Source organism: Gopherus flavomarginatus, chromosome 1, assembly GCF_025201925.1.
Source record: "Gopherus flavomarginatus isolate rGopFla2 chromosome 1, rGopFla2.mat.asm, whole genome shotgun sequence".
Taxonomy (NCBI): domain Eukaryota; kingdom Metazoa; phylum Chordata; order Testudines; family Testudinidae; genus Gopherus; species Gopherus flavomarginatus.
In genome coordinates this window covers 229340111-229352476 of record NC_066617.1, presented here as the reverse complement: position 1 = coordinate 229352476, position 12366 = coordinate 229340111, and the positions used below count along the sequence as shown (strand labels likewise).

The following is a 12366-nucleotide window of genomic DNA, read 5'->3' as shown; positions in this document are numbered from 1 at the left end:
GCCTAACAACATCCTTAAAACCAAAATCTTCAATGCAGTCTGCCCACAAAAGAGGAGATTTTGAATATTTTTATTCATACTCCCAACAGCTCAAAAAATGTCCTGAAGCATTTTTAAACTAAATATGAAATTCAAAGTCAGATTGGCTGAAATTGTAAGCTATATTTTAATATTGTATATTTACATTATATAAGTGCTGGAAAAAACACTCAAACAATTTGGCAAATTTACCATCTTAAACATCTGTGTTGTTTTCCATGTCCCCATACAAGCCTGGAACACTTTCTTAGAACATATTCATCAGGCCAATATTCATCAGGCCACTACCCTAGTCTCATTCAAATCCCTGCCAAAAGACTCATTTCTGCCACAAAACAAATTATTTAAAATATTCAACTTTTAAGAAAAATCTTTGCTAGCATGCTAAGAAATTAGCATGGGCCTAACATCTCCATATCACAATTTATGTGCCCTGTTTAATCCCACCGCTAACCCCTCTAACTTTAACTAACCCTCACTTGCCATGGCAGGAAGCTTATTATTTGTTCAGTGAGGCACCTAGCATACTTTTGAGCATAGTACAAATAAAACAGGTGGGGGGGAAGAGAAGGGAATTCCTATTAGAAGTGTAATAAGAGATGACCAGACACTAGTATGGAATGGGATGCTAACGATCCCTGTGAAGCTGTTTGCACTTCTCTACAAAAGCAACCAGCAGAACCAACAATGTAAAAGCAGCACTTAGCGAAGGTATAGGGGAAGTCCTTATACAATTATCTAGGGGACTGTGGCCTGATTCAGTTAGCATTACCTCTAAGATCCAGGATTCTGGAAGCTAGGATCACAGAGGGTCTATGGACAGAGCACTGTTATTCTGGATTCTGTGAAATCTACCCCTTGTCACAGAGCTGTAAGCCAGAATTGAAGGTATCTTTTATAAAAAATAATAATAATAAAAAAAAGTTTTAACCCTCATGGTCCCGAAGAAAGTCTCCCAAGAACAGAGTGTAACTGATGACAGCTTTAATTGATAGTGCAGAAAGGTTCTCATTCCAAAACTAAAGATGACCATTTCATTGTCAGTGGTGTAAACTATATCATTGCTGATCATTTTACAGCTACTGTGCTTATCTCCAAAATATCTTAAAGATTCTGTGCACCCAAAATTTGTGTGTAGTAAATAGTGACACTCTCCCTGTGCCCATAAGTTGGATGTTGAAATACACTGGGGGGGCGGGCGTACAACACTTCCCTTCCCCTAAAATAATTTTTGTATCCAAACAACTTGGGGTAAATTTAGTAAACACTAAAACAATTGAGCACCTAATGAAACAATAAGTTTGATTTTGTTGGTCTCTTAACACAAACCTAACAATACCACATACATTATATATACATATACATTTACATACATATACATATATATATTGCTAGGAGCATGGGCAACACTGACAGTCCTGGAACCTAATGGCACAGAGTCAGTCTGCACTGCACAGGCCCCTGCAGCAGCAAGAGGAAGCTTAGCAAGATCAGCAGGATCTAGCACCGCAGCAAATGGCAGAAGTTGCAGGCCCACCATTTCCTCAAAGCTGGTTACAAACTCCTCCTATGTGGCAGTTTCATACTGGATTAAATAGATGCCATGCTACCTGCACCCACAGTGCTAGGAGACATACATTCTGTGAGCGTCCTCTCCCTGCATTTAAGGTGTCTCTCTCACTGGCAATTAAAGCCAGCACTATCCAACTGCCACCACCTAGACAATGCTGATAAAGGCAGTATACAGATAGATCCTCCCGCACCAGAACTACTTACTGTTGCAGCTCATCCTCACCTACACAGGCAGACCAGTATAGTCATCTGTGCATGGGAGGCTGAAGTCCCCTCAGGACAGGACACAAGCTTTTCCTTACCGTCACAAAAGATGCTTCTGAAGGAAGTAGGTCCTAGAAAGATTATTCCCTTCCTAAACTACACAGCTGAACTCCAGGCTCTTACACATTCCCATGCCTGATTAGGGACACACTTCTACTACCTCTGATGGTGGTGGTTGCATACCATCCCCCACCTGCTAACTCCTGCTCCTCTGCAAAAAACAACCTCGCTCCCCTTGCAATTGGCTTCCAAATCCCAACTTTCAAAAGCCAGTAGGAGCATTTCCAGTGCTAATACTGACAAAAACATATTTGTGTGAAAATTCCCCAAAACACTGTGTTTTCTGCAAACATTCTTGTGGATAAAACACAAACAACAAGAGATCACAAAAAATAATCAGAATTTTTGCAAATACTGTGCTGCAGTATTTGCCCAGCTGCATTATTCTGAAAAAGCCCCTTTTCCATCCCATTTCATATGGTGGAAAAAACAGACTATGAGTTTTCCAGTTAAATCAAAGCATTTCATAAGGGTCTTCCTTTACAAACTGTCGTTTTTTCCCCACAAAATTTGTTGTAGCTGAACACAGTAAAAATGCATTCACAAATCCAGATGGTTAACATTTTTCTGCAACGAGAAGAAAATACTGCTTGGTACCATCAGATTAACTTTCCTGATCTCTTCCCTCATGCCCTTACAGACATAGCTATTTATCATTTTTATTTACCACCACCAATACAACCCTCTCATAATTATTTGTCCTTTCCACTCAATTTTGACTCCTAATTATTCAGTTCCAACTATACCGTGGTGCCACTGGTAACTCTGACTCAACGATGCATGGCACTGAAAGCCCTTCACTTCTTTCTATCACAAAATTTACTTACATAATCAAACTTTTCTTTTACATGGGCTTTAAAAAGTAACACAAAAATGACATCTATTCCATCAGGTTTTCCTATATTTGACCATGATAGAATCCATCAGGTGCTTAAATAATGATACACTCTCTTTTTTTAATATACATGCACCTAATTAAAATGGTGCTACTCTCTTGTAGGTTTTATAAGTTTCAGATGCTCTATGACCTAATGTATGCTAAGAGTCTCAACCTACTCTTTGTCCAAGCTAAAAAAAATATCATATTATCTTAAAACAGCAACAATTTGGGATACCTAGCAAAGAAGCCCATTCCCTCCAGTAGGAGACTCATTTTCCTTACCATTTCACATTTTAACTAAAATTGTTGGTCAGATTTTAAAGCTGAAGGTTCAGCTACAAAACTAAGTGGTTTGGTGAAGACCTCTACCTTCAATGCCTTACTTGCTTAAGACACCAACAAACAAGGGGAGAGCTGCCTATATGTTAAAGGGACACCAACTTGAAAAAAAAATGTGTCTGAGAAAGTTGTGCCAACTATAGTTACAAGCAACACCTACTTCATCTTTTAATGTGAGATAAATAATGGTAGATATTTCACAGAACACACACACAAGATCACAGCCCTGAGGAGCCTACAATCTAGAATTTTAGACATGACCTAAGAAGAGAACAAACAAGAGACTGAGTGTGTGTAGTGAGGGAGGAGGGGGGTGGTTTTTCAAGATGGTGTAGTCCACTGGTCCTCAACCAGGGGTACACGTACCAATGAGGATACGCAGAGGTCTTCCAGAGGGGTACGTCAACTCATCTAGAAATTTGCTTAATTTTACAACAAGTACATAAAAAGCACTAGAAAAGTCAGTACAAACTAATATTTCATACAGACAATGATTTGTTTATACTGCTCTAAATACTATACACAGAAATGTAATATTTATATTCCAATTAATTTATTTTATAATTTATGGTAAAAATGAGAAAGTAATCAATTTTTTCAGAAACAGTGTGCCGTGACAATTTCATATTTTTATGTCTGATTTTGTAAGCAAGTAGTTTTTAAGTGAGGTGAAACTTGGGGGTATGCAACACAAATCAGACTCCTGAAAGGGGTACAGTTTTTCTGTGGCCTGCATTGTGCAGAAGGGCAGACTAGATGATCATAATGGTCCGTTCTGACCTTAAAGTCTGTGAGTCTGGAAAGGTTGAGAGCCACTGGTATAGTCAGTGTTGATCCCACTGTAGGTGGGCATGTACCTCATGCACATGCAACTTTCTTTTTTTTTTAAATAGTGGTGTCCGCTCCTGTGAGGCCACTCTTGTGCCTTGTGCCTCCTCCTCAGCTGCTATCCTCCATCAATACCCTAGCAGTTCAAAGGACATGGACTCCAAAATCCAGGGATGAAGGATGTGTCCTGGAATCTACACTGACTACTATAACATCTCAAAGTACTTTATGTTGATAATGATTTGGTCCCAGTGTGAATCTCAACTGCTTCCTGCGTGCCAGTTGAATGGCTACATGGAAGAACTCACCTTGCAGGTTAAGAGCCATGAACCAGTAGAGCCTGCACACATGGGGTGCTGGAGGCAAGCATTATATTCTGGAATCTGAGACTATACATACAATTTGTTCCATCTCCTCAGGTCTAGGATAGGACAAATTCCTCTTTCTTCCTCAGGAAGGAGATACTGAAAGTAGAAGCCTCTTCTCCTGTATTACTTAAGAACCCTTCCATGACTCCTAGCAGAAGCAATATGGCCACTTTTTTTCCCCCTCTCATGAGATGCATCCTGAAGAGTAACAAAGAAAGGGATGAGTAGAGTGGAGAGCATGGAAGTGAATGACATAGCCAGGGGCAACTATATTCTACATCTATTTGTCTGAAGTGATGTTGGTCCACGCCCAATGGAATGAGACAAGGCAGTTCCTGGAGATGGCTGCTAGTTCCTGATAGGCTCTAATATGGTTGCTAACATTCCCATCAAATCTGCTGAGAAGGTGCCCACCAGACAAGCAGCACAATTGTTTCTGCAGTGAGTACTCTATCTGCCCCCAAAATAAGGACAAAACAGTTGTGTCTGTTGGGCTTCCTGTATGAGTTGGTGTATACATCCCCAGCAACCTCAGAGTGGTCCTTTATCCATTCCGTATTGAACAACTCCATCCCCTGAAATAGGAGGTCCTGGATGGCATCTTGGACTTCTCTTGGTACTCCAGATGCCAGCAGTCAGAAAGCCACGGCCATGACTATCAACCCTGTGGCCGTGTCTGAGGAATCCATAGCATCCTGGAGACCTCTTCTGGCTTTTGTTGATGATCTCTAAGCTCCTCCCTAGTGTCCTGTGGTACTTTCGTCAAGAAGGGATCTCCCTTTCCCATGTCAGTACATTATATTTGGTGAACAATGCCCGGCAGCTGCCACCCAGAGTTGCAGACAAGTAGGCAAGACAAGTAATGCCTGGACAGGTCTAGCTTTTGGAGGTCCTTGTCCACATTCCTTTCATAGATTTCAACTTTTCCTACACTGCTGCCTCTACTAATGCTCCTGGATTTCAGTGAGAATAGAAGTTTTCAAAGTTTTCCTGAGGCACTTAGCAGCACTCAGCCACTTGATTAGATGTGGGCTGAATGGTGGCTGGGGTTTGCCAGAGCCTGTTGCTGTCTCCAATATGCCCTCATTAATGGGGAGAGCAATCCCGGCTGGGGCTTACGTAGTCAAGGCATCAAAGAGCTGGTGAATTCCTGTAATGTGTTGTGGTATCTAATGTCTCTGTGATACAAGATAAGAGATCCTTAAAGGTTTTAAAGTAGTCAGGCACCAGGGCATGGGCTGGTGGGACTGCCTCAATGATGACTACTTCTTAGCCGGAGACTGGAGTGCTGCTCTTTATGTATTGCTCCCACTTCTTGGGTACTAATGATAGACTGTGGTATTGACCATCTGGGCAGCGATGCTGCCTGGGAGCCTGATCTCCTCTTCACAGGAGGGAGGAAATCTGCTGTGGATGCTTGAAATGATGGTCCACAGCAGAGCCAGGACAGCCTCTTATATTGACACTGGCCCATTTGTGACTGGTTAGACCAATGCCACTTGCACCTCCTTTGCAGTGGTGCCCTGCATGAGTGATCTCCAGTACCACCTCTAGGGTCACTCTCAGAAGATAGAGGAGAGACATCTCTGCTTGATACCAGGAAGAAGCAATAGCAATGAAAAGTAACTCTCTACACATGGCAGTGCTATGTGGTAATGTCTCAGCTCCAGCGACTGGTGCCACCCTGGTACCTATGAGGGTTAAGAGAGAGGTTTTTTTCCCCCACCAAACTAGTTGAGAATAGGCCTTTGAAGATCAGAGAAAGCAGTGGGTCAGACATTTGCCAGGTTGTGTCTCACTATCATGGTTGATAAACTTCACCCACTCCACCCATTACGCCCACACTCGGGAGCCTAAGGAGATACAGGGTGCATGTGCACTCCCAGACAATGCTGTTCAAAAAAACCTGACCTCACGCACAAGGCACATATGCACCTACAATGGGATTCATACAGACACATACCTGAAGAAGAAACTAAAAGTTCATTTTTAACTTTAATCATTATACTTTTATAGAGTGTGTCAGAAATAAAGGAAGTGTCCCTCAACTACACATCAAATATACATGCAATATGTTTTAACTGAACCATGCCTTGCCACAACCAGACATGCCCACTCAGTAAAGAAATAAACTCTATCACTCAGCACAGTGGCACTCAACCTTTCCAGACTACTGTACCCCTTTCAGGAGTCTTATTTGTCTTGCATACTCCCAAGTTTCGCCTCACTTAGAGACTACTTGCTTACAAAATTAGATAAAAAAATACAAAAAAGTGTCACAGCACACTATTATTGAAAAATTGCTTACTTTCTCATTTTACCATATAATTCTAAAGTAAATCAAATGGAATATAAATATCATACTTATTTTTCAGTGTATAGCATATAAATAAGTATAAACAAGTCACTATCTATATGAAATTTTAGTTTATACTCACTTTACTACTACTTTCTGTAGCCTGTTTTAAAACTAGGCAAATATCTAAATGAGTCAATGTACCTCCTGGAAGACCTCTGCCTACCCCCAGGGGTACGCGCACTCCTGGTTGAGAGCCACTGCCCTAACACACAACAAATATTGTATGTCTTTCTACCATTACATGAAGAGACCATCATAATATGGCAAATTTTAGCCAGACAATTTCTATTTTTAAAAATTTACCAAAACATCATTTTAAGTAACTATTACCAAAACATCTTGGAAATTTAACTAAGATCCTGGCATTTCCTGTTATATTAAACACAAGTCCAACTATAAAATCATCAGAAAGGTGAGGAAACCAAAGTCTAAAGTTACAAGAAAAATCAAATCAAGTGTTAAAGAAAACAGCTGATCCTCAACTTTAGGGAGTAAATTTTCTGGGACACTCTTTTGTATTTTCTTTATTAAGAGAGGATGCATGTGCTCCCTATTTACATACTGTCCTATCAAAACTAACAGATAACTATACTCGCTTTCTAAGTTTTAAAGTTCACTTGGTTCTTTATTTGAGCTGGAAAATCCCAGACCTCAAAAGTCTCTTGACCCATTTTCTTTGTATTTAAGTCTCACTGAAGCCTAACAGCACAGTCCTTTATATTATGTCATTGCATGTTTTTATTTCCGGGGTAGACAGCCAGGACATACATTGTGTGCCAAAAGATATTTTTCCAAATCTGAATAAATAAAATAGATTTTGAAATTCCTGGCCGCACACAGAATAAATAGTACTGTAATTAGAAATGGTTCCCCCACTTCCAACTCACTCATTGAAGTGAAGTGTCAGAGGGGTAGCCAGGTTAGTCTGAATCTGTAAAAAGCAAAGGTGCCACAGGAATCTTTCTCGCTTGTTGAAGTGGTGGTCCACAACCCAATTCAGAAGAAAAAAAACATGGAATGTGCTTAATAGATCTGGGGACCCACATGCAAAGAGCAGAGGCTCTATTGATTTTATCTAGCATCTTTCACATCCTCCATTCATAAGGAAGCCTGGGTCACCATCTCTTGAAACAAAAGAATAGAGTTGGGATAAATAAATTCTCAGCACCATTTAACTTCAGGTAGTTGCCTGAATGTTCTTGGTCTTGTATTGGAAACATCACCTATCAACAATTCCTTTGAGATTAAGCAGCAACATGAAGTAGTTTGCCACTTATTTTGCTCAGGACATTCCACATGGATCCAGTGAGGGAGTCAACAGCAGGAAAGGGCACCTGCCTGCTTAAAGAAGTAATGAGAAAAATTAAAATAGATACATTTGAGAAGTCTGATGCTGCTCTTTCACTCAGCTTTCCTAAGTGTAATAATAATTTACCATATAACCAGATTTTAAGATAGAAGAATACTCCAGACATCAAAGCTGTACCTAAGCTTTGGATATCTATTCAGTTTCTTCTTGCAGCTGCAATATATCTTCGCACCAATTATAGTGTATGCTAGAAAATGAGCAAATGTTTTTGCATAGTTTAAACAATTACTGCAAAATATTTATTCTTAAATGCACTACAGTGCATACGTATACAGCAAAACAAATTTGCTAGACAGACCGTATTATTTATAGCAACTAGACAGCAAGAGTGTAAGGTTTTGGTAAATGTTAATAAATAGAGGTAAAGGATATTACTGTGTAAGGATCTTTCACTGGCAGAAGACCCCGCAAACCCACAGAAGGTTAAGAAAGTGTGGTGGTGCCTAAATTTACCGGGTTATGCCTTGAGCTAACGGAAGGGTAAAGGTGAATGCCATACAGTGTGCAGGTAACAAGAGTACTAGCACCGTCAGCTAATCCTTACAGTGAAATATTAATGTCAAGTATTTTATTTTAAAGAGTCACATCACTGACTTTCATATTCAAACAGTGTACCTGAAATGTTATTAAAAGGGCCTTTAAAAATATTGAAATTATTTTTAAACTAGAGGGATAAACTTTGGTGTTACATCACACTCTTCTCCACTGCAGCAGGTCTGCATTATTGCAAAGCTTTCATTAAATCAGATGCTAAAAATAAAAAGTTCAGAAAATTCTTCTACTCTTATTTTTTTTCTTTACACTAACTCAAGTAATATCATCCTGGCAGTATAGTAAATATTAAGCACTACTCACAAAATTAGCTTTTCTTGTTAATACATAGTTTGATTGTACAAATAAATTTTCAGAATGCACTGCTAATGCAGAAGTAACTCAGTGGTTACTAGACTACTGGTGGTCTGTGGAGCACTTGCGGGTGGACCAGAGTGTACTGGTTTCCCACATGGTGCTGGCTCCCCTACTTATTTCCTGCTGTTAAACTGCTTTAAAAACATCTAGAAATACATTAAAGTTAAAAACATCTAGAAATACATTAAAGTTTTCCTAACATTACTTTTCCCACGTAATCAATTGCTCCAGTTATCACAGTGACTTTAAGTGATTACAAATGGTAGGGTTGTTGTCCGTGAGACAATCTACTACAATGTCATATATGCTATAAGCCTTTGAGAAGCTCTACATTAATTTAAAACTGAAATATCTGATAAGTAAAAAAAAATTAGAGATCCCATATTCAGTTACTGTACAAGTACTTAAAGTTTTTACTGAAGAAATGTTGGCATTTCAGGTGTGTTTTGAAAAGCCATTATCAAGATATAAAATATATGGGTTTTCGTACTTAATCATCAGATTTGTTAGATTAGTTTTAGGATTACCAAGAGTTAACAATGAGGTTAAAATCATTTTTAAGATGAATTACCTCACCAAAATATTTACATATCCAGGCAAATACTCTTCCTCCTATTTGTTATAATTCCTAGGTTATTAAGCTATTTAATTATTTTTGCAGTCCTTTATAGCTGATTAATCGGAAAGAGGAGAATTAAATGACTGTGGGAAGAAGAAAGGTATTAACATATTTTAAATTACAATAAGTAACTATTTAGGAAAGAAAAACACATGAAAGTGCTTTTTTATTCCTAAAGTTTAACTGAGCATGAAATATAGCTTTAATAAAATAAGGTTCCACTTAATTACTACGCCACTGCAATCTGTTTTGCAATTTGCCCCAATGGCTACAGACAGTGGCTACAGACAGATAAAGATTTTTTTAATGAAATTTGCAAATGAATATTTCATTGTCAAAAAGCATATATAATACCACAAAGAAAGTTAAGAAATGTATCGCTGAAAAACAATCCCTTATACAATAAATCCATAATAACTCACTCTGCAATCACTTGTATGTATGGTATAAATTAATTTCAAGCTCAACTTTATGCATGTTTTAACATGCCATATTTTCCAAGTGTAGTATGAGTGTTCCCCAACCCCTAAAGCTTTCTGCCAGTCTGAACAGTGATCTATTGAGTAAATGATCACAACATGACCCATTTTTGACAAGTAACAAACACATTGGTAAAGGTGTTTTTGATTGGTTGGTTGGTTGGTTGGTTGGAGGGTTTATTCTTTGTTTTTTGGGCATTTTTGCTATCGTTTTTACATTTTCAGATGAACACAGTTTCAAGAAACAAATTTTAAAAATTATTAGAGTACTTCACTTCATGGTCATGCAAAATTAGACAGGTTTTCATTGGCTCTAAGTAATGATATTTGAAAAGTAAACATACTTTCACACAAATTCAGAAGGGAAAAACATAAAAAAACCAGTTATCTACTGCTCAGGACCATCATGGTTTTTCTTGAACAGAGAGGCATTGACTAGTCTCTTGCTAACCACACACACAGTGAGCAACAAAGAAACCTTATTCCTGCTGCCCCGCACTTCTCTCCGGCTGGAGAAGGAACCCGCCAGACAGGCTAAGGCTGCGCTAGGGCAGGAGCTCGCTCCGTGCATCCCTCTCCTCTCCCACCGTCCCATTTCAGGCCAAGCCCTTCCTGGGGCAAAACTCCCGTTGACTTTAGCTGAAGCTCTGCATGACTCACGAGGGTACACGTTCACTAAGGAGGGGATGCAAGTGCAGATCTCTTGAACCCGCTCCTCCAATGTCCCCGATCCCATCCGCTCGGGTGAAGCTCCTGCCCTAGATCGAGAGCAGCAGAGGTCCACGCGAGTGTATTTAGCCGCCGCCGCTGCTGGGCAGGAAGAGGATATACCCGCCGGGCTGCTCCAGCAAAGGGAGGTGTGTCCTAGTCACAGTCCCTGTCAAACGCTCACACCCGCACCGAGGCGATCCTGCGCCCCCCGCAACAAACGGGGCTGTGCGCATGGTGGAGAGGCAGCAGCTAGCTCGGGGAGGGGACACACCGGGCATTGCTCAGCGCTGACCCCCCGCTCAGGGACAGGTAGATGCACAGATAACGGGGCACCAGCAGCTGCCCGGGCACCCTCCCGCTCTGCCCCTGCCGAGGCTGAGTGCGACGAGCAGCGCCAAGGATGCAGCGTAGCCATCGCTGCTGCGCTTCCCTCCAGGCGCCCCAGGAGCGGGGCTAGGCGGGACCGAGCGCTCAAGCCCCGGGACGCCAGGAACTAGCGGGCGGCCGTTCACTGCACCTGGGGCTGGGGGCAGAGCATCCCCCGCCTCGCGGCCGCTCTTTTACCCCCGACGCCCGGGGACGCGGGCTGGGAGGCAAGAGGCCGGGATGGACCCTCCGCACCCGCGGGACTTAAGTCCCTCGCCAGCCGGCTCTGCAGCTTTTACTCCCCGAGCGCCTGGGCTGCGGCTGGCCCAAGCCCTCGGGGGCTGCAGGAAGATCCCTGGCTCCCCTCTAGCCCTGCCCCAGCTACTCGGGACGGTTTACAGACACCCCCCTGCTGCCGCCCGCTTTCTGTCCTAGGGCCGGGGGTGCGCACCCACACCCTGAGCAGGAGGCGGCAGCAGCAAAGCCCTTGCCCGGGCTGGGGCATCTGCTGCCCCCCGCACCACACACGCACACACGGGCCAGCGCCAATACCTGTCCCGAGAGGCGCCGCCGAGCCCGGGCTGGGAGGGGGCAGCGATGGGGGAGAGGCCGGGAGGCGGCTGTGGAGCCTGAGGAGAAGAGAAAAGACCCAGCCAGACCCACCGTCTCCACCGGGGGCCTCTCCGGGCGGCGCAGCCCCACGCGCCCCCCCGCCAATGAGCCGGGGGAACAAGGGGGCAGCTGCCCCGCTTCTCCGCCCCCTTCCCCGGCCGGTCCTGGGGCGGGTCTCTCGCTTCCTCCCCGCAGCCCAGGGCACCGCGAAGCCGCCGCCACTCACCGGGCTAGGGGCTGGGGGAGCCACCCGCTTCCTCGCGCGCCGCCGGCGGCTCGTGGGTCTGTCAGGCAGCGCCCAGCCCCCGCCGCCGGGATTCACGCCGCCGCCACCGCCGCCGCCATGTTAGTGGGGCGCCCGCGCATGCCCGCCAGCCGCACTGGGGGCTGCCGCTGCCGCCGCCTCCCCACCACAGCCCGCGCGAGGCGCTGGGGGCCAGCCCGCCCCTGTCAGCCGCGCAGCGCCTGTTTGCTGCAGCCTTTCAGGGGTCTGTCCACAGGGCGCGCTCAGCCCCGGCGGGAACTCGGGTTCCAGCCCAAGCGCCCCGCATCTGGCCACACTCAGGCCCGGGGTCTAAGGCTCCTGGTGGAA

General features: G+C 43.4%; 1 protein-coding gene across 3 annotated transcripts in view; it reads right to left on the bottom strand.

Moving 5' to 3' along the window:
• SCML2 (Scm polycomb group protein like 2) overlaps positions 1-12110 on the bottom strand; it is a 141287-nt gene extending 129177 nt beyond the window's left edge. For 2 of the 3 annotated variants that reach the window (XM_050936544.1, XM_050936546.1), the window contains exon 1: positions 12001-12110. The gene's annotated coding sequence lies outside the window, so the exon portion shown is untranslated. Of the gene's footprint in view, positions 1-11714; positions 11743-12000 lie in introns of those variants that run through there. The other variant, XM_050936545.1, reaches the window with a different exon arrangement.
• Positions 12111-12366: the final 256 nt, after the last annotated feature.